The sequence below is a fragment of the Vulpes vulpes genome, chromosome 2, assembly GCF_048418805.1.
Source record: "Vulpes vulpes isolate BD-2025 chromosome 2, VulVul3, whole genome shotgun sequence".
Taxonomy (NCBI): Eukaryota; Metazoa; Chordata; class Mammalia; order Carnivora; family Canidae; genus Vulpes; species Vulpes vulpes.
In genome coordinates, this window is record NC_132781.1 from 51,158,053 (window position 1) to 51,184,835 (window position 26,783).

At 55.4% G+C, this 26,783-nt stretch overlaps 1 long non-coding RNA gene across 2 annotated transcripts; it reads right to left on the reverse strand.

Annotated features, from left to right (window-relative positions):
- Positions 1 to 21,255: 21,255 nt before the first annotated feature.
- Positions 21,256 to 26,143, reverse strand: LOC140597832 (uncharacterized). Of its 2 annotated transcripts, XR_011999795.1 has the most exons (3): positions 24,527 to 26,143; positions 23,180 to 23,357; positions 21,256 to 22,207 (listed from the first exon to the last, which is right to left on the reverse strand). It is a non-coding gene; the product is annotated as an uncharacterized lncRNA (long non-coding RNA). The 2 variants fall into 2 exon arrangements; XR_011999794.1 differs by having other exon boundaries at positions 23,180 to 26,143.
- Positions 26,144 to 26,783: the final 640 nt, after the last annotated feature.

Here is a 26,783-nt window from a genome sequence, read left to right on the forward strand (position 1 = left end):
CCATGGCATAGAGTCACCTCCGCCTCTTCCTTTGCACACCTTCCACGATCGTGTGTGTACAGTGAGTGGTCCACTCCCCGCTGGGGCACTTCCAGGTTCAGACTGGAGTCCTTCCTGTGCCTGATAGGGGTCACATGCCAGTGGCCCAGAGAGCAGAGGATGACCCTCTTCCTCAGGAGCTGTGGAAGGAGCCACCGTCCTGGGGCAGGACCAGGTCGAGTGAGCCTTCCCTGCCTGCCCAGCACCCACTGGCCCTGAGCTGGAGGATGGCCTGTGCTCCTGGGCTGAGGGTGTGGCTGGCCAACGAGGAGGGGAAGTCCGGCTGGCAGGATTGTCTTGGAGCAACAGGAGAGCGTGACCCCTGTGAGTGAGCAGGACCCACATCTGGTCTCCTTCTCAGAGCCCACCCAAGACCTGGAGTCGGGGCGCCCATGGGCTCAGCTGGCAGCAGGGTCTGTGCTGACCAGGGGGCCATGACCCCAGGAGAGTCCACGCTGCCCTCTCCCCACACCTGCCTGGCCTCACCTCTCCTTATCCCAGGACCCCAGACTCGGAACCTGGGCCCACAGGGCTGCAGGGCTCCAGCTTGTAATGCTTGTGCATCCCCTGAGGCAGCTGGATTGGCTGGGCTGGAGGGAGGCCTGGCTGCAGACAAGGTCGGGGTGGGAAGGGCTGGTCCAGGCCAATGAGGCACGCAGGGTCCCCGGAGCAGGGCTGTTCTCCAGTCCTTTCCAGGCTCACCCCCCACGAGGTTCGCCTGGGGAGGAGAGCCCCCAGGTCCTCAGGGACAGCCTCCCACCCCATCCCATGTGAGGACATGACCCCGGGCTCCCCAGGCAGGCAGAGAAGCACACCTGCACACACACACACACACACACCACTTTGGGTGCCCAGCTGAGGGGTCAGGAGGGGTGCACGTCCTGGGAGGGGAGAATGACAAGGGGGAGAAGGAAGAGGAGGGGCAGGGGCATAGGGACTCCTGACAATAACTCAGATCCACAGCAGGGGAGGAGGGGTATCTTTCAGGTGAGTGTCTAGGGGCCCCAAGGTGCCCAGGGGTGTTGCCAGGGCACTGGGAGGGGACAGGGTCTGGGGTCCGCTGTCCACCACCACCCTGGGCACCTGGAAATAGGAAGAGACACCCCTCTAGTGGGGAGGGGGTTACTGCCCAGGAGACCTCGGCTGAAGCCCAAGTAATTGGGCTGCCTAGGTGGGGGTCAATGGGGTCCCAGAGGCTCTGTGACAGCAGGGACAGGACAGAGCCATAGGTCCTACCCCTGATGGCATCCCTAGAAGGAGAAGCCTGAACCCCACTGTGCAGATGGGGAGCCAGAGGGGCCCTGAGAGGCACAGGGTCTGTCCGGGGTCACAGCCCTGGGCAGGAGAAGCCAGGTCTGAAACCAGCTGTGTGTCCTCCACGCGACTCAGGCTGCACCCAGGCCTCCCCGTTGGGAGTGGGTGGGCTGTGTTGGTGTATCTGTATGGACGGGGCGTAGGGTAGACGGTGAGTACAGAGCTCCTCGGAGGAGCCCTCAGGGGCCTCCTGTGTGAGGAGGAAGTCTGGTGATGGGACCCCAGGCTGTGGTGACCTCACTTCCCTGATGACACAGTTGCCCGGAATTTAGAACCCGGGACACCAGGCAACTGCATTTCCATACACAGCCTCCTTACTCGCTCATTCGCTAGGAGATCCTGTGAGGAGCAGGATGTTCTCATGCTGTTTTCGAACCTCTGGGGGCCCCAGGCTGAGGACAGCGCGCCCTATTAGCAGTGCCCCTCGTGGGGGGTGTTCTGTCAGGGCTCTCCGGCGCCTCTGGCCATTTGGCAGAAAGGGTCGAAAGGTAACACCCCAGGGTTGTCCCACCCAGCCCCACACCACTCTGCTGACCTGTGCAGCCTCAGTTCCCCTTTACATGCATGAGGGAGAGAAAGGAGACATTTAGGGTGGGCCACCCTGAACAGGCGCAGGCTGATGAGGGGTCAGAACCTGGTAGGCAGTGGTAGTCACTCCCCAGGTCCAGTCTGGCTGGTGGGATGGGGTGTAGGGATGGTACTCTTCTGCTCAGGGCTGACCCTGGGCCCTGCAGGGATGGGTCACTGTGTCCCAGGTGCAGGGCTGTGCACACCCAGGTCTGTGTGTGATCTGGGAGCAGCAGGGGGAGTGGGCAGGAGCACAGGGAGGAGGGCCGGGCGGGGCTGTGAGGTCTCTGGGCGGCTGCCCGTCCCCCTCTTTGCAGAGTACCACAGAGGATGTTGGAAGGAGGCTCGCGGACACCAGGTCCCACCTCCCTACAGAGGTACAGTTGTGCCCCACCGGCCAGCAGGGCCAGCATGGACGCAGGGACGGAGTATCAACAGAACCATCTCCAGGGGCAGGTACCCAGGACTGCCTGGGAAGGCCCCTGACCTCGCCCAGGCCACAGTTCCTGTACCTCCTACATTTCACAGGTGGGCCCAGGAGCCAAGACTGGGCTCAGAGCACCCAGCTGGGGGATGGCCATTGGGAAGGCGTTCCGGGGGCGGGGGTGTTCCTTCCCGGCTGTGGCCACTCTAGGATGCCCTGGGTGGCTCTGTCCCTGCAGGGTTCACAGAGAGGTAGGCATGTGGTGGTGGGGGGGAGCTCTCTCTCCTCTCATGGGGACTCCATCTGACCCCTCAGAGCCCTCTCCCATGGCCCCTCTCACAGAGGTGGAGCAGCCAGGTGCAGGGGTGGGAGTCCTGGCCCCTCCAGAGCCTGAGGAAAGTTCCCCTGCATCTGGAGGGCCCCCTTCAGAGGCTGCTCCTGCATCAGCAGGTCTAGGGTGAGAAGGGGTGTCTGTAGAGACTCCTGCAGGGGCCCCACAGCCAGCAGATGACCTGACAGGGGTGCTTGGAGAGCTGCTACTCGAGGAAAAGGAGCTGGATCCCAAGCAGGAGGGTTGGCCTCTGTTCCTGCCTCAGGCCCTGCTCTAGCTCCTGACCCTGACCCTGCCCCTGCTCCAGCCCCTCACCCTGCCCCTGCCCCAGGCCCTGCTCCAGCTCTTGACTCTGATCCTGACTCTGTTCCAGATCCAGAACCTGTCCCTGTTACAGTTGATGCCAGTGCTCCTGACCGAGAGACTGATCCATATTCTGATGGAGACCTTTGCCTTGACCCCTCTCCTCACCCTGCTGTTGTCCCTGCAACAGCTCCTGCCACTGATGCTGCCCCTCTACTCGTTCCTGCTCTTGACCCTGACCCTGATCCTGAAAGTGACCAGGACTCTGCTCCTGACCCTATCCCTCCTTCTGATCTGGACCCTGGCGTTGCTTCTGCTCCTGACCCTGCTCCTGCTCCTGTCCTTATCCCTTCCCTTGCTCCTGATCCTGCCCCTTCCCCTGCTCCTGACTCTGACCCTGACCATGCTCCTGTTTATGACACTGACCCTGACCCTGCTACTGCCCCTGCCCCTTACGATGACCCTTTTCCTTCCCCACCTCTGCCACTGCTCCTGCCCCTGCCCCTGCCCCTGCCCCTCCTCCTGCTCAGCTCCCAGAGGGCTCCCAGGAGCCCATAGCTCTTTGAAGATAATTGCTTGTACAATTACCCTTCATTCCATCACCTGATCCCAATCTCCCACCCGCATAGGTCATCCCCTCACCTTATATTCCTTCTAGTATCTATTCACTGTGTTTGTATCTTTACACATTCTGTATGGAATATACTATTTCTTTTAAATAAATTGACTTCTTTTCAATTGAACAAATTATGAGCATGAAGTGTGTTCCTGCAGCTGTGCCGTCACATCACAGGACTTTGCTGCAGAATATCTCAGGCCCCAAAGGACACCCTATCCCTGATGTCCTCCTTGAAGGCGATAAAGGAGAAACAAGGGAACACAATGACATGAGACATATAGAAAACAGATAGTGAGAGGGCAGACAAATCCCACCACTGGGTGTTACATGAAACTGATGAATCACTGACCTCTATCTCTGAAACTAAAAATACACTATATGTTAACTCATTGAATTTCAATAGACTAAAATAAAATTATCAGCTAATATAACAGCAAAAAAAATAATTCCATTAAATGTGAATGGATTAAACTCTTCAATCAAAAGGAATATACTGTCAGATTGGATGGAAAACACCATCCAGCTCCATGGTCTACAAGAGAAATGCTTCAAATTCAAGATACAAGTATACTAAAATAACATAATGGAAGAATAGACGCCATGTGAACAGCAACTGTGAGAGCTGGAGAAGTCATATTAAAATCAGAAAAATAGACTTTAAGGCAACAGAAATATTAAAAGAGGCAAAGAAAGATAATCCATAACCAATGAAGCCTGGATTCATCGGGAAGATAAAATATATAAATGTCTATGCATTCAACACAGAGTCTTCCAAATTCATGAAGGTTCTCTCCTGTACACCATGACCAAAAAGATAGAAAGAGAGAGGCAGAAACTAGGGAGCAAAGTCAAAACCAAAAATGAGAAACAGATCAAAGCTCCCAGTTGGAAAGGAAGAACTGAAGTGGTCTCTCTTCACATACAGTGTGATTCTGTGCAGAAGATCCCAGGGAATTGACAGAAACCATAAAAACCAATAAATGACTTTGCACAGTCTCAGGACACAAGATCAACACGCATGTTTCCACTGTATTTCTATATACTAACAATGAACAATCTGTAAATGAAAGCAAGAAGACAATTCCAGTTGCAATATGCCCCCAAAGAACAATATTCTTAGAAATAACTTTAATAAAAGATGGGCAAGACCTGGGTGTTGACCCATAAAACATTGCCGAGGGCAAGGAGATGAGATGTCCCATGCACATAGATCAGGTGACTCAGTGTTGTCAGGATGATAAATCTCCCCAAATCAATATGTAGATTCAATTCAACTGCTGACAAAATCCAAGTGGGATTTTGGGTTGATTCTTGTTTTGTTTTGTTTTAGAAATATACAAACTGACTTTGAAATTTATATGGGATTGCAAGGGACCCAAATCATCAAAAAATCTTCAGAAAGAACGATGTTGGAGATCCAGTAAGAAGCCCAAATACTTATGGCTCATTGATTTTGACATGGTGCCAGAGCAATTCAATAGAGAAAAAGAAAAATTCCTACGAATTATTCTGGGATAATTGTGTAACCACTTGCAAAAAGATTACTTCAGGCTTGACCTCACAGCATATGAAGAAACAATTCAAGAGAGCATAAATAAGAGAGAAAGTTATAAAACTCAAAGAAAAAAATAACACAGGAGAAAATCCTCATGACCTTGGGTGGGCCAGATTTCTTACATATACACCAAAAGCATGATCCATTTAAAATAAGACAAATTGGACTTCATCAAAATTAAAAACTTTTGTGTTTCAAAAAAGACCATTGTACCCGCAATATCTAAAGAATTCTTTAGGGATCCCTGGGTGGCGCAGCGGTTTGGCGCCTGCCTTTGGCCCAGGGCGTGATCCTGGAGACCCGGGATCGAATCCCACATCAGGCTCCCGGTGCATGGAGCCTGCTTCTCCCTCCACCTGTGTCTCTGCCTCTCTCTCTCTCTCTGTGACTATCATAAATAAATATAAATAAAAAAAAATTTATAAAAAAAAAAATTAAATAAACAAAAAGTTAAGAACTCTAGAGAAAACACAAAAATAGTGAAGGAGGAGGAAGAGGCAGCGGGAGGGGTTGGAGGAGCAGGAGAAGCTATAAAAATGAACAACTCATCTAACTTTTTCGCAACGGGTTTGCCACCAGAACACAGGTGTCATGAAAACCACCGCTAAACCTAAACCAAAATGGGAAGGGAAAAGATTCATATCAACATCGTCGTCACTGGACACGTAGATTCGGGCAAGGCTACCACTACTGGCCATCTGATCTACAAATGTGGTGGAATCGACAAAAGAACTATCAAAAAATTTGAGGAGGCTGCTGAGATGGGAAAAGGCTCCTTCAAGTATGCCTGGGTATTGGATAAACTGAAAAATGAGCATGCCCCTCTGGCTTACACACTGGGTGTAAAACAACTAATTGTTGGTGTTAACAAAATGGATTCCACTGAACCACCCTACAGCCAGAAGAGATAAGAGGAAATCGTTAGGATGTCACTACCTATGTTAAGAAAATTGGCTACAACCCTGACACAGCAGCATTTGTGCCAATTTCTGGTTGGAATGGTGACTACATGCTGGAGCCAAGTGCTAACATGCCTTGGTTCGAGGGATGGAAAGTCACCCGTAAAGATGGGAATGCCAGCGGAACACACTGCTTGGAGCTCTGGCTTGCAGTCTGCCACTGACTCGTCCAACTGATAAGCCCTTGCATCTGCCTCTCCAGGACGTCTACAAAATTGGTGGTATTGGTACTGTCCCAGGGGGTCGAGTGGAGACTGGTGTTCTTTTTTTTTTTTTTTAATTTTTATTTATTTATGATAGTCACAGAGAGAGAGAGAGAGAGAGAGAGAGAGAGAGGCAGAGACACAGGCAGAGGGAGAAGCAGGCTCCACCAGGAGCCCGATGTGGGATTCGATCCCGGGTCTCCAGGATCGTGCCCTGGGCCAAAGGCAGGTGCCAAATCGCTGCGCCACCCAGGGATCCCTGAGACTGGTGTTCTTAAGCCTGGCATGGTGGTCACCTTTGCTCCAGTCAATGTTACAACTGAAGTAAAGTCTGTTGAAATGCACCATGAAGCTTTGAGTGAGGCTCTTCCTGGGGACAATGTGGGCTTCAATGTCAAGAATGTATCTGTCAAAGATGTTCGTCATGGCAATGTGCCTGGTGACAGCAAAAATGACCCACCAATGGAAGCAGCTGGCTTCACGGCTCAAGTGATTAGCCTGAACCATCCAGGCCAAATCAGTGCTGGACATGCACCTCTGCTGGATTGTCACACAGCTCACATTGCTTGCAAGTTTGCTGAGCTGAAGGAAAAGATAGATCGTCATTCTGGAAAAAAGCTGGAAGATGGCCCCAAGTTCTTGAAATCTGGGGATGCTGCCATTGTTCATATGGTTCCTGGCAAATCTATGTGTGTTGAGAGCTTCTCTGACTATCTTCCTCTGGGCTGTTTTGCTGTTCGTGACATGAGACAGACAGTTGCCGTGGGTGTCATCAAAGCAGTGGACAAGAAGGCAACTGGAGCTGGCAAAGTCACCAAGTCTGCCCAGAAAGCTCAGAAGGCTAAATGAATATTATGCGAATACCTGCCACCCCAGTCTTAATCAGTGGCAGAAGAAGGGTCTCAGACAGTTTGTGTCAATTGGCCATTTAAGTTTAATAGTAAAAGATGCTTAATGATAACAATGCCTCATAAAACCTTCAGAAGGAAAGGAGAATGTTTTGTGGCCCATTTGTGTTTTTTTGTGTGCATGTGGCATTTTAAATTATTAGTTTTTAAAACCAGTACTTTTTAATGGAAATAACTTGACCAAAAATCTGTCACAGACTTTTGAGACTCATTAAAACAAAAGTTTAATGAGAAAAAAAAAAGAAAAGAAAAAAACATGTGCCATCTACTTCTTGGGCAGAGGACTGGTATCTAGGATTCGTACCTACCATACTTTCATCGAAACATAGACAATCCAACAGAACACACAGGCATAAGATCTGAGAGGCGTTTCCCAGGAAAGATAACCAAATGGGAACAAGTGCACGGAAAGGTGTCCACCTCACTCCTCCTCAGGCAGGTGCAGGTGGACTCCACAGTGAGACACCTCCACACGTGGGCCGCACTGGGGACACACACACCTGAGCCGCCCCGTGTGGGTGAGGATAGGATGCACTGGGGCTCTCACACTGGCTCTGAGGGTAGACCTGGAAATCTCTGGGTTCCAATCTCCCAAGAGTGCCACACACTTACTCCGGGATCCTCCCATTCCTCTCGCCCCCGCCCCCGCACCCCAACTCAGAGGTGCCCTGGTGTGCAGACAGGGCTCAGAGCAGCGTTCCTCTCCTGTCAGCACAGGGCCACCACCCGGGAGTGTCTCAGCAGTGGCGTGGGGGATAGAGGGAGTGACACGTCTTATAGGGGAGTCTATAGGGGAATACAAACCACCAGAGCCCCCCTGAGACTAGGAATGATCCCAGAAGCAGAATGAGAGAAGCCGGACGTGACAGAGACACTCTGATTCCATTTCTTGAGGGTCAGACACAAACCAATTTGGAAGTTACACTATGGGGTCCCCTCGGGGGACAGAGGAAGGGACCTGGGGTGCGCGCACGAGGGGGTGACCGGCGGGCCAACAGTATGGTGTCTCGTGGGCCCTGTGTCCCCACTGTGCTCCCGTTGGTCAGTCCGCGCAGCGCTGCGAGTCTGAGCTCAGACCGTTGGTGCGTGTGCTGTGCTCCCACCTCAAGCCCAGTCGCATGATGATCAAGCTCTTTGCGGGTCAGTCCCGAGGCCAGACCGCACCGTGGGGGCTCTGACTGGCATGTGGGGGCCGGGTTCATAGCCCGGATCCCACTCTTCCCCTCTGGAGACCCTGGCCCATGGTCAGCTCGGGGACTCGGTGGTTTCATGGTCAGGTGCGGTGCCCTGTCTCCCTCAGTGAGAGGACTGAGTCCTGCTGGGCTGGGCAGGGATCCATAACTGGGGTCTGGGTGGGTCCTGCCGTCCATCCCTGTCAGGCAGGGGGGTGGGAGACGGTGGCTTGTGACAGAGGGAGGAGCATGACATGATGGGGATGGAGTCCACGTGTCCTCCAGGTGAAGGGCATGGAGAAGAGCCCGGGGCCTCGGCCACTCCCCATCCCAGCCTCCTGCCCACCTGTAAATCCAGGGCGAGCTGACCAGGTGACCTCTAGGTGGTCAGTCCCTCTAGCTACCACACTGGGAGTAGGACGGTGAGAGCCAGGCAGGATCCCAACTCCAATGCCCAGCACGACCTGAGTTGGGGGGCGGGATACAGCGGGGGTGGAGGGAGAGGGCAGGGGCGGGGGCAGATATTGGGTTTCTCTGCCCATCTTGGACCTTTTCCTACTTTCAGACACAGTTCAGTCTACACCAGGGAGTCGCGCAAACTGCCACACGCCATCTCTCCATAACAAGCTCCTTCTGTGTTTTCTAAACAAGAGACCCTACAGTCAGAGGCAGGGCAGCTGCGAGGGCCCAGGAGCACCGAGGGCCCAGCGAGCACCGTGGCAGGAGACACGGGGTCAGATGCGCAGGGTCGAGGGGCTGTTGTGGGGACGCTTGACTCTCCTGGAGCCTCGTGTTTAGCATGTCTCACCCCTCCCTGCAACGTGTCCATATTAATTATTCCACGGGAAACTGGCCCCATCTTTTACACAATATTTCCCATCGCTCTAACAGCGGGGACACAGGAGTGCGCAGCCAGGTTTTCCTATAAGCCGGGCCTGGGGGTCCTGCGTCCTCTGGTCTCTTTCCCAACTGTCCCTGAGGGCTGGATCGAACCGCATCCCTCACTCAGCATTGCCATGAACCCGCTCTCTGCATGGTGGGGGGTTAGCCTGAGGTGGGTGGAGGGGGGCGCTGGCTGCAACCCGGGAGGTGGGGGGGGGGCGGGGGTGTGTGTGCGTGGGCAGGGGCATGCTGGGGCGGTGGGCCTGCTGGGGGCGCAGCCTCTGTCCACAGCCGCTGAAGCCCGGGACCTGCCTGAGCGCGCACTTCCCCAATTCTGGTGCTGGGAGGTCCCTGTCCCTTGGGGCGTCGGACGGTTTCCTCCAGCCCCTATGGGGTGTCGTCCTGCGCCCTGTGTGTGGGTCAGAGGCGGGGTGCAGGGTGGCCCTTGCCTGCCGGGGGCATGCACAGTCCCTGGTCCGGGTCACCCAGTGCCCAGAGTCCCTGAGGAGTTTCTCATGCTGGGGCAAGGATGGGTGCCATTTGCTGGCCGTGCCGCACTGGGGGGCCTCGATCCTCTGTCTGGGACTGCCCTTGTTCGGGTGAGGAGGGATGAGCTGGAGATCTCCATCCCTCTGTGACCGCCGGGGGACCCCGACTCCAGTCAGCCTGCAGGTGAGAAGACTGACCTATGTCACCAAAGAGAGTACCCTCTTCCAACACTGCCCTCCCCCACCACCTGGGCGCCTGTAGGGAGAGAGGTGGGCCTGTGGGCAGGGGCACACCTGGGGTCACTTCCCTATGGTGGCCTGGTAGCAGGTGCATAGCTGTAGCTAGGCTGTGTATTTCGGACCTTTTGTATATACAGAATATACAAGACCTGCTGTTTTGTGAAGGTTCCTGGAACATAGCCTGATGGTTTCAAAGTCCACCCATGTTTGGAGCAGAATCAATAGTTTGGTCAGCCTTATGCCAAATAAGTTTTATTGGATAGATACACCACATTTTGGTTATGCATTCATCAGCTGGTGGACATTTGGCTTGTTTCTACCTTTGGGCAAGTGTGAATAACCATGCTGGGAATATTCTTGCTCAGGATTTTCTTTTTTTTTTTTTTTTTTTTAAATTTTTTTTTTTATTTATTTATGAAGTCACACAGAGAGAGAGAGAGAGAGAGAGGCAGAGACACAGGCAGAGGGAGGCAGGCTCCATGCAGCGGGAGCCCGATGTGGGATTCGATCCCGGGTCTCCAGGATCGTGCCCTGGGCCAAAGGCAGGCGCCAAACCGCTGCGCCACCCAGGGATCCCTGCTCAGGATTTTCATATGTGTTTGTTTCTCTTGGGTATACGCCTAGGTGTGGAATATTGGGTATATATACCTAGGTGTGGGTATATACCTAGGTGTGGAACCTGTGTTTACATGTTGAAAAATTGCCAGACTGTTTCCCAAAGGGCCACGTTATTCTACATTTCTACCAGCAGAGTAGGAGGATGCCAGTTTCTACGTATCTTTGACAACACCTCTTAATAGCTATCTTTTCAATTACAACTATCCTAGTGGATGTGAGATCATATCTCACTAGTTACTTGTGGCTTTGACTTGCATTTGCATCCCAAAGAGTGGTGTTGAGCATTTCTCATGGGCTTGCTGGCCACTTGTATGTCTTCATTGGAGAAAAAAATCTATTCAGCTGTATTAATCCACTTTAATTTTTAAAGTTTGTAAAAAGATTTTATTTGAGAGAGAGCTCGAGGGCGTGCGCAGGAGTGAGCATAAGCGGGGGGAGAGGCAGAGGGAGAAGGAGAAGCAGGCTCCCCACGAAGCAGGGCTCCATCACAGGACCCCAGAATCAGGTAAGACAGCTTGCAGCGTCATTTGTATGTCTGTGGCCGGGAAAGCCAGGCTTTTCTCAGAATTCCCAGAAAGCGGGTGCAGAGCCCATTATGAGGTATGAGGTCTGGACTGGGTAGACACTTTGTCGGCACACTACCTGGCACTCAGTCTCTAAGGCTCACAAATAACAGTGATTCTAAGGTGGGATTGAGAAGGACAAAGATATTTTATCATTGCGTTAGTTGGGGCTCTCTAGAGAAACAACCAATAGGACACATGCATGCACATGTGTACACGTCTGTGTGTGTGTGTGTGTGTGTGTGTCTGTGTGTGCGCGCGCGCAGAAAGAGTTGAGATTGCTTTTATTTAATATGTTGGTTTGAGTGATCGTGTGGGCTGACAAGTCCAAAATGTGTAGGTTTGCAGACTTGAAAGTCCGGCAGGTTTCCAGTTGTTGCAAGTCCCAAGGCAGATTTCCTTCTTGGGGAAACATCAGGTGTTGCTCAGAAGCTCCTCACTTGATGCGGTTCAGCCATACTGGTGACGGCACTCCCCTTAAAGTCAACTAATTGTGCACGCTGTCTGTGCTTACAAAACACTTTTCCCGGGGATCCCTGGGTGGCTCACAGGTTTGGCGCTTGCCTTTGGCCCAGGGCGTGATCCTGGAGACCCGGGATCGAATCCCACATCAGGCTCCCAGTGCATGGAGCCTGCTTCTCCCTCTGCCTATGTCTCTGCCTCTCTCTCTCTCTCTCTCTGTGACTATCATAAATAAAAATAAATAAAAATTTAAAAGAAAAAAACAAAACAAAACACTTTTCCCGGCAAGGAGATTAAACATCCAATAACATTGGGTCACTTCACGCCACAGCCTGGTCAGGTTGACATGGAAGACTGAGTGTCACAGCCCACCCAGCCTTAACTTGGCACCCACACATCTCCTTTAGCCATATGTAATCTCCAAATGAAGAGAACACCTAAGTCATTTTCCTCCCAGCATGGCACATCTCTCCAGTGTACAATTCAAACCACACTAAAACTCTCCCAACGAGGATTCGAGGTTCTTGGGTGAAGTCCACTCTTTTCTTTGATAGCCTGTAACTTGCATAGTATGATGTGAAGTTAACTATTCTTAATGCATCTATATTTTGCCACGTGACGAAATGAGATTAGATGGGATGAGAAGATAAGGAAGGGAAGAAAAGAAATGTATTTGATATACATACACGCAGTCTATAGGGAAGGAAGACGTCCTGGGGTGGGTTCCTGGGGTGTGGCTTCTCTGCAAGGCACTGGAAAGTAGTCTGTTTCCGGACAGGCACGTGGGAAGGGGATCATGTTGACAAACCTCTGTCCTCTTGCAGCACCAGTACCAACTCTGGGGCCTGCTCCACCCCAGCTCCAGAGCTAGCACCACTTGCATTGCCAGCTCCTGTCCAGCACCCGTACCAAATCTGGAGTTAGAGTCATTTTTGGCACCAGCCCAACAGCTAGATGTGGTGCCAGGTGTAGAGCTAGAGCCAAGTCCAGCACTAGTGCATGCGACAGTTCCAGAGCTGGAGCCAGTACCAGCTCCAGTGCCACTTCCAGGTTCAGAGCCAGTGCCAGTTGCAGACATAGAGCCAGCTTGATCACCAGATATGGTATCAAATCCAGAGCTGGTGTTCTAACCTCAGCTCCTGTAAAAGCCCTAGAACTCTAGCCAGCTCCAGAACAAGTTCCAGCCAGCTTCAGGGCTAGAACCAGGTCCAGCACCAGCTTTGTCACACAACTGCAGAGATAGAGGCAGCTCTGTCAACATCCTTGCCAGCTCCAGTGCCAGCCAGCTCTAGACTTTGGATCAGACCCCATATAAATTCCAGATTAACAGATGACAGAAACGAACTGGGGCCTGCTCCAGTATTAGCGCTGGCAACACAGCTAGAGCTACAGGCAGCTGTAGAGCTAGAGCCATCTCTAGAGCTAGTGCCAGCACCAGAACTAGCTTCAGCACCAGCTCAAGAGCTTGAGGGGGCTCCCGAGCCAGCTCCAGCCAAAGCTCCAGACTCAGTCAATGCTACCACCAGCTTCTGCACCTGATCCCCTGCTATAGCCGGTTCCATTCTCAGCTCTAGCAACAGAGTTCAGGCCAGCTCCACAGCTAGAGTTAACTCCTGCTCTGACACTTGCATCAACTCCAGAGTTAGACGCGGCTTTTTTTTTTTTTTTTTTGCCAACTCTAGTGCCAGCCCAGTGATAGCTCTAGTGCCCACTCGAGAGTGAGAATCTGCCTAAAGCACATTCAGAGGCAGTGCCAGGTTCCAAGGAAGAGCTGGCTCCAGCACCTGTTCTAGCATTGGCTCCAGAACTAGAGTCAGCACCAAGATCAGAGCTAGAGGCTACACAGCAACTGTTCTTGTACCAGGTCCGGAGCTGGAGTTCTCACAAGTGCCAACTCCTGCACCAGCTCCAGAGTGAAAGCTGGCGCGGACACCAACCAGTAGCAGATTTAGATCCAGTGTCCCCTCAAGAGAAAAGAACCAGCTTCAGCACCCACATCAAAGCTAGATCATGCTCTGGTGCTAGCTATACACCAACTCCTGGGCCAGATCCTGTCCCTGCTCTCGTGTTAGCCTCTGCCCTGATGCCAACTTCATCGGTGGAGCCTGCACAGAGCTACAACCAGCTCTACCACCCATTTTACCACTGGCTACAGAGCTAGACCTAGGACTGGCTATACACTAGAGCCACACGCACCGGATCTAGCATGCAAAGCCAGAGTCAGCTCTAACACTAGCTCTCACACTGGTGCACGAGCTGATTAGAGCCATCTGTAACTCTAGTGCCAGCTATATCACTAGCCCCAGAGCAGCGGCCAGCTTCAGTACAAGATCCACAGCTAAAGCCCCTCCAGCACCCACTCGGAAGTCGGAGCCAGCTTCAGTGTCAGCTCCAGAGCCAGAGCCACAGCGGTAGCGCTAGCTTCAGCACCAGAGGTAGCGTCAGCTCTAGAACCATATCCAAGTGCAGAACCAGCTCTAGATCTTCTATGGAGGTGGACTCAGCATTCTCACAGCTCTAACACCTGCCCCGGAGCTAGAGCCAGGTCCAACGCTGATGCCTGCACCAGCTCCAGAAATTGGGGCAGCTCCAGTCTCAGCTCTCCTGCCAGTTCTGGGATCAGATTTCAACATTGAATAAGAGGAAACCTGGTCAAATGAACACACACTTTGAAAATACGTGGGCAGAGACACAAAGGTACCTGTTAGGTGAATATACTTATAGGAAACATCCAGAACAGGTAACGGAACAGAGAGAGAAAGCAGCTTAGGGGTTCCAGGGGCTGGTTTGGGTAGAAATGGGCAGGGAGGGCTTCTGGTTCAGGTGGTCCTTTGGGGAGCCATGAGGGCTTCTGGTTCGGGATGTCCTTTCCGCACCTAAGTTCTGTGACGTTGTGTCATAGCGTTGGAAATGTACTTAATGCTCATGAATTGCTCAATTGAAAATAACTAAATCTATTTAAAATCCAAAGTAGAGAACAGCAGAAAGAATGTGAAAAACAAAAAAACAAAACCAAAAAGAGACAAAACAAAAACAAACACAAAAGCAAACAGAAACCACAATAGGGGAGAGGAACACTTTATAGAGTGTTGAGTGGGGCATCGGGCTGAAACTGTGCATTGGGAGCTGGCAGTGAGGGTAGCTCCAGGGCTGGCGCTCACTGAGGGCTGCTGGGTCCCAAGCTGGCTCCATCTCTTCTGCAAAGGGAGGTGCAGAGCTGGCTCCAGGTCCCCAGGTGGTGGATCCTGCCCTGGCTCTAGCTTGCTTTCTGGAGCCACTGCAGGAGGCGGGCTCTAGAGGCGGAGCTGCTGCTGGAGGAAGCATGACGCGCGTGGACTGATGGAAATGCCTGTAGATCCCTAGCTGGCCTTGCTTCTGCTGCTGCTTCTGCAGCTGGATCGAGATCTTCAGATTGTAGAGGATCTGTGGCTGCAGCCACCACGAGCTGCTGAGGCGACCATGAAGCTGCAAGAGGAGATCAACATGTCTGCCTTCCAGAAAGGCCTTTCCAGAGTAGGAATATCCCACTGCATTTTCTAGAAGCTGCCGCCAAGATCCCACCATGGAACGTCTCCCGGACTGCCATCCCCCAGCTGGGTGCTCTGAGCCCAACTGTGGCTCCTGGCCCCACCCCAGCCTCTGGGGGCTCCTCCCTGTGGGTCCCAGCACCCACCCCTGCTCAGACACCCCAATTCCCCAGCCCCAGGCTTATCACCCTCAGGCTTGGCCTCTGTTAGCTCCTCCTCTAGGACCAGAGTCCGGTGTAGGACCTGGACCAGGTACAGTGGCTTGGGCAGTGTCACAGGCTTTCCCAGACAAGCCCCGGTCCCTTGTGAGGGGAGCCATGTGCGGCTACTCTGGGTCGGATTCCATGCTGGCCCTGCTGGGCAGCCGGGCACAACTGCCCCTCAGTAAGGGGATGAAGCAGGGCCTGCCAGCCTCCTTCCCACTTCATTTTTGATGTTCTGCAAAGACGGGGACGGGCAGCCGCCCGGGGGCCTCACAGCCTCACCCGGCCCTCCTCCCTGTGCTCCTGCCCACTCCCCCTGTGCTCCCAGATCACACACAGACCTGGGTGTTCACAGCCCTGCACCCGGGACGCAGCGACCCATCCCTGCAGGGCCGGGGTCAGCCCTGGGCAGAAGTGCACGGCCCCCCTACCCCATCTCTCCAGCCATCCTGGACCTGGGGAGTGAACACCACCTGCCCACCACGTTCTGACTCCTCATCAGCCTTCTCCTGTTCGCATGCCACATGACCCCTGCCGCCTCCCACATGCACCCTCGGGGAGGGGACCCGGGGCTGCAAAGATCTGGTCAGAGGGGTGTGGGGCTGGCGAGACGGCCCTGGGGTCCCGTGTTACCTTTCGACCCTTCCTTCTAAATGGCCAGAGGCGTCGGGGAGCCCTGACAGGACACTCCCCGCGGGGGGCACTGCTGGCAGGGCGTGCAGTCCTCCCTCTGCAACACCCAGACATGTGGAAGCATCAGGAAAATATGCTCTTGGATAGGTGATCTCCAACCAAGGGAGCATGTAGAGGCCTGTCTCTGGAATGCGGGTGCCTGGTTACCCGGTTCCAAAACGGGGGGGTCTGGTCAGGGAGGTGAGGTCAACATGGCCTCCTCACCCAACTTCTCCTCACGCAGGTGCCCCCCGACCGCCCTCCACCCGAGGGGCTCCTTGCTCACCATCCACCCCCGCCCCGTCCACACAGTCTCACCCACACAGCTCCCCACCCCTGGGCTCACCCTCAGGCTCAGCCTCGCGAGCTCCTCCTCTAGGAGCAGAGTCAGGTTCAGGACCAGCACGGGCAGTGACCCGGGCAGCATGTGGCCAGGAGGACTTCCCCGGCCTTCTCCGGGCCCTGGATCTGGAAACCCTTCCTTGGCGGCGCTCATCCTGAGCCTCTACTGGCCTGCACTGGCGGGTGGTGCCCCTGCCCTCCCTCCAAAGCTGGAGCAGGTGTCCGCTGCCCAGCCCCCTGCCCATCTCCTGTGTGGCGCTCTGCAGAGACAGTGCCCGGCAGCCCGCCTGGAGGCATCGCAGCCCCGCCTGGCCCTCTGCACTGTCCTGCGCCCCGGCCTCCTGCTCCCAGGTCGGACACACACGTGTCTGAGGGCTGACAGAGGTCCTCTGAGGACCGGTCCCGCCAGGTGCCCTGGAGGCAGGAGGGCAGACAGCAGCTCAGGGGCCTGGCCCTCCCTCCCACACAGACCCCTGAGCCCCTGGGGATGGTCCAGCCCGACCCCGGGCCCACCCCAGCCACCCCCAAGGCCACCCAGGCAGGGGCAGATCTGGGCAGCAGGCGGGGCTGGATGTCCCCACAGCGGGGAGCCCTCCATCCATGGTGTGAGCGCCCCTGCCTGCCTCAGGGGAGCTGACCCCTCTCCCTCCTCCCTTGTCTGTCTGGGTCCCCCCTCTGCACTGGAGATGCCAGGAGGGTGGGCAGGGGGCACCGGCTCTGTCCTGTCCCTGCCCTGGCCGCACACAGTAGGTGCTGCTACTTCTGTACGTGAGGGGGAGGCACAGGCGGATCCCCTGCGCAGCCTGCCCAGTGTCCCTGTCAGGGCCCCTCGACGCCCCGCCCCTGCACCGACCGCTGTCCCACTCCCTTCGGGGCACATGGGGTCTCCTCCTCTCCCTGAAGCTGCTCTGGGTGATGGCAGCCCCCACCCCGTCCACTTCCCACATGCCGCGGGGCTGGGGGACTGAGGTGTGAGGCCTGGATGTGAGTGGGGGGCCCAGGGTCGGGTCAGGACTGGCCGGGCGGGGGTGGGCAGTGGAGGGGCCACTCCCCTCAAGGCACAACCTCAGCCCCCAGCCTCCCCGCTGCTCCCTTGGCTGCGGGACCCCGGCCACAGCTCTCTGACTCCCGTGCTCCTGCACGAGGGGCCCCCACACCTCAGCCCTGCAGCAGGAGTCACAGGACGTGGGGGGCCGGGCTCTGTCCCCCCCACCCCCCAAAGCCCCGCATGTCCCCCACCTCGGAGACGGGGTCTCTTCGTCCTCGGGTCCCTCATCCTTCTGACAAGGAGGCAGAGGAATCCCTGTGGGGAGGAGCTCACCAGGCCCAGGTCCAGGGCTCCCGGTGAGTCCCCGACTAGAGCGGGAGCCCGGAGCCCAGGGAGTTGTGTCTGCCGCGGACGCTGAATCATGCGCAGTGTCCTGAAGGGGCTTCGTGTCCATTTGGCGACTGAATGAAGCCCACCCAGCAGCTTCCAGGTGGCTGAGTGGGTCTGGGGCCCCCTGCCAGCCCCCAGGGCTCCCTGCTCTGGCGACACCCGGGATGGGCCCCGGATGGAATCTGCGACCTCCTCACAGCCAGCCTGTGGGGAGAGCGGCTTTGCCCCGACACAGGATCCGGGGCCTGAGGCAGAGCTTCTCCGGGGTGGAGAGGACCCACCTCAGCCCCAGGGCCCTCCATGGGCGGCCACAGGACAGGTGACACAGGAGAGGGCGCTGCCCTGGCTCCAGCAGCTCCCAGGGTGGCAGCACTGACCTCCACACCCTCGGGCTCTCACCACCTGCAGGGCTGACTCATTTTCACAACGGGGCTGAGCTGTGGACAACGGAGGGACGCTTCACCGTATAAACCGTGCAAAAATATTCCTGTCGCCTCCTGAAGGGCAACTGTTTGTGAACAGTTGATTCGGATCATCTTACACGCGTGTGAAGAGTCGTTTGTCCCTGGTCAGGGCTGGGGCTGGACCGGGGTGGGGAGGGCGGGGGTGGACGGAGGGAGCGGCCCAGACTCCTTGGGTTGAGGTCATGGCCACATGAGGGGCAAAGCCCTTGAGGAACCCCGGGGAGTCAGTCTCCTGGATGACCTGGGGCAGGAGGCCCTCCCTTGGCCCTCCCCAAGCCGGGGTCGGGGACCTCTCCACATCACAGCCCCCTGAGCTCCCCGGCCCCTGGTTGGTGGCATGGCACTCATCTCACCGCGGTCCTGAATCCCGAGCCCAGCCCTCCCGGGTCATTGCCCTGGTGGCCGCCCCCAGCACCGTCAAGTCACCAGGTGGTCAGGGTGCGCCCCCCTCGGGGCCCAGAGGTCAGATAGAGCGGGCTCAGCAAGCACTGCAGCAGCAGGGGGAGGGCTGGGGGCGACCCTCCTCTCCTCACCAGGAGGCCGGCCCCTGCCTCTCTCTGGCCTTAAGCACACTCACCTTCTCCTTTGGCTGCCTGGGCTCTCTTGGGGTTCATCTCCAGGGTGGCAACCTTGCAGGTCCCCTCCTGCCACGGTCATCCTTCTATGTCGGTTTACAAGTAGCCCCCAGGGCCCCCTAGATGTTCTTGGAGCACCCCAACCCCACCTGCCTGTCCCAGAAGCCCGCCTGTGCCTTTGGGTCCTTAGTGCCCTGAAAGTGTCTTGCTCAGTGTGGCTGCACGTCCAGGTTGCTATTAACTTGGTAGGGGCTCTCCCCTCCCCCGTCCTGCCATGTCCCCAGCACCTCCCATACCAGGAGCATAGTGGTGACCAGTAAGAAGTCCCATAACCCCTGTGGGTTTTCACCAGCCTTCACCTTGCAGCGTTCCAAGGGACCCTCCGGGGACAGGGGATGATAGGGGCCAGGTGGGCCAGCAGCGCAGTATCTTTGGTGGTGTGGGTGGGGCCGCTGCCCTGCACCCAGTCCCTACATCCAGGGCAGGACAGGGGCCTCCTCATGTTGCTGAGTATGCTGCCCAGACCTGAGTAGTCCCGGGGGGCAGCCTGGGCCGCCCCTCCCCACAGGGCCTGCTTCTGCAGCCTGGTATGCCTCTCTGTCCCTCCACCCCACCCCCAGGAACCGCTGTTCACTACTGGGTTGTATACTGTGTTTGCATTTTGAGGTCTCCTGGCTCCTCACCGCTGGCCTCTCTGCAGCTCTGTTGGGGGGGGGGGGGGGCCAACACCTGCCTGAGACCTCAGGGCCATGTCCTTCCCACAGCGGGAAGTACCGTCTGGTGAAAGCCACAGAGGGACCCTCAGGTCACCTTCCTGAAATCTGGATTTTCATCCTGAAGTGTGCAAGTTAAAGCGCTGCTGGTCAGCCGGTGCTCCCTTCCCCGCACCTTGTAAATCTCATGGGCACATGGCACCCGCAGAGGATAGCAGGGACACCCTGCCATGCACCCTCACCTACCGCAGGAAGAAGCCAGGTGTACGCCGGAACCCATCTCCCTGTGCCTGTGTTTGTACGGGACGTGGACTAGCAGGGGTGGGCACGTGTTCATGTACAGGAGGGCTGCCTGGTCCCAGATTTCACCCTGGATGCCCCCCTGCAGAGGCCCCCAAAATGAGCGGGCATCACTGGAGTGACATAGACCACCCAGGTAATTTTACCTCAACCTGCCAGGTCAGACCACCCCAGGAATAATATCAGGCTGGGTCTGTCCAGCCCCTGGGCATAATGCCTTGCTCTCAACTGAGTGACCTGGATTTCCGAGGACCACACACAGGTGACCTAATCTGCGATTGAAGGAGTCCTGTTCTTGCCCAAGAGCCCTGCTCATGGGCACAGAGCCCTGCCAGCTCCACTTACTGCCTACTCCACACTTCTCTCCTACCTTCCTGATATGGGTCCCACAATCTCTGGCTGTGGGCACTCCAGAACACCTCTCCCCCACCTGGCCTGGACACTACAGAATTCACCTTCCCTGCAGGCACCAGGCCCCTGCAAACATCCTGGGCCAGGGACAAGGCCAGCTCCCACTCACAAGGCCTGGAGTAGCTCAGATGGGGCCCAGACCTCAGTACTGGGGACACTGCCACTCCATGACCTCCCCTAACTCCAACATGGAGGAGATTGGCATGAGCTGTGACCCAGAGTTCCCAGATGGCCAGGAAAAGTGGCTGACTGTCCAATCCCTTCTCCCGACAGCCCTTCCAATTGCTAGGGATCCCCACTCCACCTGCACAGATGGGGCCAGGAAACCCCAGCTCCTAAAAGCCCTGGAGCTGAACTCCAGCCTGGAGTGCCTTGCAGGATCCAGAGAATCTACTGATCATACCGATCCCCCACCCCAGTGTCTGCTTCCTCATCATCCCTGTGATTTCTGGCACAACTGTGCCAACACAGCTCCTCCTCCTATTGGTCCTCCTCTCTGAGAGCAGGCCTCTTTTGAAAGCCTCCTTGTAAAGGATCCCAATAGGACTTCCTGGAAAGGGGGATGTCATAGCACCCTGCTCTGCATAGGAGCAAAGTGCAGCAGGACTCATCTAGAGACAGAAGAAGGTCCAAACCAATTGCAGACTTACAGACAAAGCCAGGTTCAGAGGAGGAGCCAGCTGCAGCATTGATCTAGCTTGAGCTCCAAAGTTCCATCCCATGCCCATGTTAGAGCACTTCTTACAGCAGCTTCTGTGGACAGGTATCTCGAGGTCAAGCTCCTGAGGTAGATGAAGCTCTAGCAGTAGCTCTCACATTGAAACTGAACCAGAAAACACTAGACCCAGTTCAAATTCGAATGCCAGAAAGGAAATTTGATCAACAATTCCTGTGAAAGCGCCAGAGATACTTCTCTAGCACCAGATCTAGAGCTAGAACCAGCTCAAGTCACTCTCATGTCCAGTACTAGCTTTGCCTTCAGTTCCCAGTTGGAGCCTGGCAAGCTCCAGAGCCAACACCAGCTGCAAGATTTATTTCTTTATTTGAGAGAAAGCGTGTGTGCACATGAATGGGGGTAGGTGCAGAGGGTTAGAATATCCAATCAAACTCCCCTCTGAGGGCAGAGACCAATGGGTCCTAGATCTCAACACCCATGCGATCATGACCTGAGCCCAAACTAAGAATCAGATACTCAACCAAGTGCCCCAGGTGTTCCTCCTTCCCTGTAATTGAAAATTCTATTTCTATTTTCTTGAGAGCATGTATCATGAAAGGGTTTGGGTTTTGTCAAAGCTTATCCTACAACAACCAAGAGGATGTGTCTTACTGATTTAGCTTAGGACATTGATTAGTATAGAGAACAGCCTTTGTCTCCCCGGCCTAAATCATACTTGGTCATGATGTAGAGTCCTGTCAATGTGCTGCTAGAATCTTGTTTGCTAGGATTTTTCTATCTCTCTTCATAATTGATTCTGGGCTGCAGTTGCCTTTTCTCAAAGATGTTTGTCAGTCTTTAGAATCAGGACAATGCTGGCATTCTAGGGTGAGTTGGGAAGTGTGCCCTCCTCTTGTACTTTTTGCAGAATTTCAGAAGCATGAGTATTATGTCTTCTTCAAATGTGTGGGACACATCACCATGGAAAGCATCAGGTTCTGGGCTTTACTTTGTTGGGAAGTTCTCATGACTGCTTCCGTCAATGTACCAATTATAGGTCTACTCAGGTTTTCCATTTCTTCTGAGTCAGTTTTGGTAGTTTGTGTGCTTCTAGAATTATCTACGTCACTTCAGTAGGCAACTGACGGTATAAAATGCTTCCATTTTTGTCTCCTTGTGAGTTTTGGTAAAATCTGCAAAAGAGAGAACTGTTCTTGTCACTGATTTCTTCAAGTGTTCTTCTCTTCCATTTATCTCCATTCCAATCTTCATAATTTCTTTTGCTGTAGTAACTTTGATCTTCTACTGAATCAGAGGAACCTTTTTTTAAAAAAAAAAAAAGATTTTATTTATTTATTCATAGACACAGAGACACAGGCAAAGGGAGAAGCAGGCTCCACGCAGGGAGCCCGATGTGGGACTCCATCCTGGGTCCCCAGGATCACACCCCAGGCTGCAGGCGGCACCAAACCTCTGTGCCACCGGGGCAGCCCTCAGAGGAACCTTCTAACCATTCCTGCGGCACCAGCCAAAGGGCAACTTTCCAGGTCTGGGATGTTGGGTAGAGAAGCAATTACAGACTGGACTGGGTCAGGCTACCTGGGCAATTACTACCTTAACAGGCATTCCAGGCCAGCAACAGACTGACCTGGATTCTGAGGAACCACTCACTCAGGCACCTTCTGTGTTGTGGGAACAGGAAGACTAGCTACATTTTGCCAGGAAGCACTGCCCACGGGCAGGAAATGCTGCATGGCTGTGGGCACTGTCTCTGGGCACTTCCTTCACACCTTCCCCTGTGTGTTCCAGGTCCATCTGTGGCCACGGACACCCGAGAGCACCCATTCACCCATGGTGTCCAATCCATGCAAAGTCAGCCAGCCCTTCAGTTCTGACACCAGACCCCCAACACAGCACCCAAGACCCAAAGGAGCCCTCACTCCAAGTCCTGTGGCCAGCTCAGATGCAGCCCCTCCTTGGTTGCAGGGACATTGCCTGCCCGCTCTGCATGTACTCAGCCAGCTCCCTCAGCCCCTTGTAGAGGATGAGATCCACATGGGCTTTGTCCCAGAGTCCCCTGGTGGCCAAGACAAGAAGGTGACTGTCCTGCCCTTTCTCCCTGACAGACAGCCCTTCCTGGGGCCTGGGGCCCCAATCCACACCCACAAAGGGCCAAGAAGACACAGTCTCTAGAAGCCTCAGAGCTAGATGCTGGCAGGGGGTGCCCTGCACAATCCAGAGTTTCCACTGACCTTTCCTTTCCTCAACTTCCAGAGTTGACCTCCCAGTTACCTCTGGAAACCGCAGGCACCAGCTAAGCTTCACGCAGCACCTCGTCCTCCTCAGCTTCCACCACACTCCTGGCAGCTTCAGGCTCACAGGAGCTCTGTGTCTCGGGATCTGCATCCATGGCTCCTCGCTGCAGCTCTGCATGCAGCAGGTAGGCGATGATGCCTGAACCGTGCCAGCCCTACTATGAAGATTGGCAAAAGGTACAAGAGCGTCCTGGTGAACTGGCAGGTGGGGAGTCCCTCCGGTAGCCTCACTCAGGCCTCTCTGAGTACTGGCCTCACTGGAGCTGCTACCCTGGCCAGAAACCATCGCTGGATCTTCCAGGCAGCATGTCCATGGCTGGGCAGAGGCAGAAGACCACATGGACACCACTCTGCACAGGAGGAAACTGAGGCAGTCGCCTGCTCCCTGGCTGGGGCTTGGTGATCCATGCTTGAGTGGGGGCAATAACATGCCCACCAAGCTCCCTCCACATCTAGAAGAAGTGGCTCTGGAAAGACTATCCAGACTGTGTCCCCTGGGTCTCCAAACCTGCAGTGACCCCTGACTCCTTGCCCAACCTCCAGAGATCCCTGCGTAGTCTGGTCCAAACAACCCTTCACAGTGTGCACCCCTCACCCCTTCCAGCCTCCTAGTACTTACTACCCAGTGATGCCAAAGTCTTTGTTCCTCAGAGCCCCTGCTACCACTGCCTGTCCCCATGGCCCCCTCCAGGTTGGCCTCACCTCCAAGCCTGTCCTCAGAGGCCACTTCCTCAGACCTGTGTGCAAGCTCAGGCTTTATGCCAGATTGCCCTGGGTTCACACCCCCAGCAGGGCCATGTCACAGCCCTGTGACCGGAAAGCTCCTGTGGTAGCTCCTGGGACCTACGTTTCCTAGTTTGAGAATGTTGTCAGTGACTCCTGCTTGAGGAGGGTGTGTTGGGAACTAAAGCAGGGAGATGAAGGTGTCCAAAGTATTGGACTGTGGGGCGCTTGGGGGCTGCCAGGAACAGAGGGAGGGATGTAGAGGAGGAAAAGGCAGCCTGACCTCCCCGCCCAGACTGGAGGCCACCTCCACCTCCACCTCCCCTGACCCAGTTATGAACCCACGTGGCACGTGGGGGCCAGGACGGCAGGTGGGAGATATTTCCTATCTCTCTGTCTCCAGGTCTCCATATCCACTCAGGTCAGCGGCCCTGCCTGGCAGGACTGGAGGTGGCCCCAGCCTAAGAGGATGTGAGTCAGGTCACTGAGCAGACCCTGGAGACAAGGACTCATGGGACTAACCCCTCAGCGATCCCTTGGCGGTGCGCGCCTGCTGCGAGGTGGGGTCCCATGCACATGCTTTCTGCTGGTCTGCGTGCACCTGTGCAGGATCCACCGGCCTCCAACCGTTGGTGAGACAACAGCGCCCAGCCAGAGTGCTCTGCGTCAAACCCTCTCAAACGGTAGGTGCCACCTAGACATGCTGAGCGACATGATGATGTTCCTCCTCCAACCCCTCCTGGGGCAATTGGGAACCTAAGTCAGGAGAGACAGGGACTGGCCTGGGACCCACCGGGTGAGCAGAGGCTGGAGGAGAAGAAGGGTCCTCTTCCTAGGCCCAGACTTCACCTTCCTGGGGAGGGGGGATTTCCTTTGGGGATGAGAGCACCTAAGGTCCTGGGTGACCCCTGAGCACCACTCCCATACGGGGCCCTTTTCTCTGAGCATCCTCGTGTGGGCCCAGGTACAAGGTTGTGCTTGCACGCACACACATGAAATAGCTCCCCAGGTGGGATCAAAGGAGGAGTGGTCCTGGTGTGTCCTCCTGACCCGGGATGTGTTCTCAGGAAGCCCGCAGTGAGAGCCTTTTCCATGCTACAGACTGTAGGTGACCTGTCACCCTGATGGCTCCGCCATGTGCCTGGAGAGGCCCACAAGAAACACTGAGAGTCCCAGTCTGGTCAGACACTGCTGTGATCCCACCAAGCAGCCCCATCACCCTCCTCCTTTGTGTGTGTGCATGTGTGTGTGTGTGTGTAAAGAGGGGTCATGTGGGGTGCGCCCACCCTGAGCAGGAGAAGGCTGATGAGGGCACAGATGCCTGGTGGGCAGGTGCTGTTCACTCCCCAGGTCCAGGCTGCCTAGTGGGATAGGGTGGGGGGGCCGTGCCCTTCTGCCCAGGACTGACCCCAGGCCCTGCAGGGATGGGTCGCTGTGTCCCGGGTGCAAGGCTGTGTACACCCAGCTCTGTGTGTGATCTGGGAGCACAGGGGGAGTGGGCAGGAGCACAGGGAGGAGGTCCGGGCGGGGCTGTGAGGCCTCCGGGTGGCTGCCCGTCCCCCTCTTTGCAGAGCACCACAGAGGCTGGAGGTGAGAGGTGGGGGACACCAGGTCCCACCTCCCTCCAGTGGTACAGTTGTGCCCCACCACCCAGCAGGGCCAGTGTGGACGCAAGGATGGAGTCTCCACAGAGTGGTCTCCAGGCCACGGTCCCGGTCATCCTACACTGAACTCTGGTCCTAGAGCCGGAACTCATGGAAACTGACTTCCAGAGTGAGAAGCTGGGGCAGGGTATCTGTGGGTGTCTGGGCAGGGGTAGGTGCTGGGTCCCACGGGGAGGAGCCTCAGAGGCTAGGGTGGGGCAAGGAGCCAAGACTGGGCTCAGAGCACCCAGCTGGGGTACAGCTGTAGGGGAGACATCCTGGGGGTGAGGTTCCTTCTTGGCTGCGGCCCCTCTGGGAGGCCCTGGACTGGGTCTGTCCCTACAGGGGCTCACAGAGAGGCAGGCATGTGGGGGGTCTCTCTCCTCTCACACGGGGTCCCCATCTGACCCCGGAGAGCCCCTCTCACGATGCCTCTCACAGAGATGGAGCAGCCAGGAGCAAGGGTGGGAGCCCGCACCCCTCCAGAACCTGAGGACTGTCCTCCTACAGCCAGAGGGCCCCCTGCAGAGGCTGCTCCTGCATCTGCAGCTCTGGGGGGAGAGGGGGTGTCCACAGAGACTCCTGCAGGGGCCCTGGAGCCAGCAGGTGTCCTGACAGGGGTGCAGGGACAGGTGCCACCTGTACAGGGAGAGCTCCTGGCTCCTGGTCCCCCTCCTCCTGCAGGAAACCAGGCCCTGCTCTGGATGGGGTAGACCCGCAGGGGGCGCCAGCTGCCACCACCCTGAATGTACCTCCTGCTCCACAAGGTCACCCTGATGTCCCCCTAGGAATGTTTCTGTGACCCCTGGGTGCCTCAGGAGTTAAGTGTCTGCCTTCGATTCAGAGCGTGATCCCAGGGTCCCGGGATCGAGTCCTGCATCGGGCTCCCTATGAAGAGCCTGCTTCTCCATCTTCCTGTGTCTCTGTCTCTCTCTCTGTGTCTCTCATGAATAAATAAATAAAACCTCTAAAAAGAAGAAGAAGAAGAAGAAGAAGAAGAAGAAGAAGAAGAAGAAGAAGAAGGAGGAGGAGGAGGAGGAGGAGGAGGAGGAGGAGGAGGAGGAGGAGGAGGAGGAGGAGAAGAAGAAGAAGAGTTCTTTATTATGGTTTCTCTTAGGGGCAGGATTTTTTCTGTTTTTTTCTATTTCACTTTTTTTTTTTAGAATCATACATTTTAGGCTTTAAATAAAAGTACATTTTATTTAACTTCACCAT